Genomic DNA, 1,220 nt, shown 5'->3' on the forward strand with positions numbered 1-1,220 from the left:
CCTATGTCTCCTAGCTCCCCAAATTGCTACTAAGGTCCTTGGTGGGCCCTACACTTGCCCTAGTTATCCTCTTGCTATTAATATACTTGTAAAATAACTTTGGATTTCCTTTACTTTACCTGCCGATGTTTCTTCATGCCCCTTTTTTGCTCTCCTAATTTCTTTTTGAAGCTCCCCCTATACATTCTACATTCCTCTCGGGCTTCTGTTGTTTTGAGCCCTCGGTATCTGCCATATGCCTCCCTATTTCCCTTTATCCAATCCTGTATATCCCTCGACATCCAGGGTTCCCTGGATTTATTGGTCCCACCCTTTATCTTTACTGGAATATGTTGGCCCTATACTCTCCCCACTTTCTTCCTGAATGACTCCCACTGCTCTGATGCAGATTTACCTAAAAGTAGCTGCTCCCAGTCCACTCTGGCCAAATCATATCTGATTTTATTAAAATCGGCCTGCCCCCAATTTAGAACTCTGATTTCAGGCCCATCCGTGTCCTTTTCCACAACAGCCTTGAATCTAACGGAGTTATGATCACTATCTGGAAAATGCTCCCCCACTGATACCTTTACCACTTGCCTGGCTTCATTCCCTAAGATTAAGTCCAGGACCGTCTCCTCTCTTGTCGAATATTCTACGTACTGGCTTAAAAAGATCTCCTGGATGCATTTTAAGAATTCCGCTCCCTCTAAACCTATCACACTATGACTAACCCAATTAATGTTGGGGAAGTTGAAATCCCCCACTATTACTACCCTATTATTTTTACACTTCTCTGAAATTTGCCTACATATTTGCTATTTTATTTCTCTCCGACTGTTTAGGGGCCTATAGTGCACTCCCAGCAATGTGATTGTTCCTTTTTTGTTTTCCAGTTCTACCCATATGGCTTCATTTGAGGAGCCTTCTAAGATATCATCCTTCCTTACTGCTGTAATGGATTCCTTCATAAATATTGTGATAACCCCTTCTCTTTTGCCTCCTCACCTGAAGACCCTATATCCTGGAATACTGAGCTGTCAATCTTGCCCCTCTCTCAACCATGTCTCCATGACAGCAATTACACTATACTTCCCTGTGTGTATTTGTGCCCTCAACTGATTTGCTTTATTCATCAGACTCTTTGCATTAAAATAAAGACCATTCAATCTTGCCAAACTCCTTTGTGCCTTAACTGGCCTATAATTTCTATGCCTTCCAGACTCACTTGCTCCCTTTTC

This window comes from Carcharodon carcharias, chromosome 14, assembly GCF_017639515.1.
Source record: "Carcharodon carcharias isolate sCarCar2 chromosome 14, sCarCar2.pri, whole genome shotgun sequence".
Taxonomy (NCBI): domain Eukaryota; kingdom Metazoa; phylum Chordata; class Chondrichthyes; order Lamniformes; family Lamnidae; genus Carcharodon; species Carcharodon carcharias.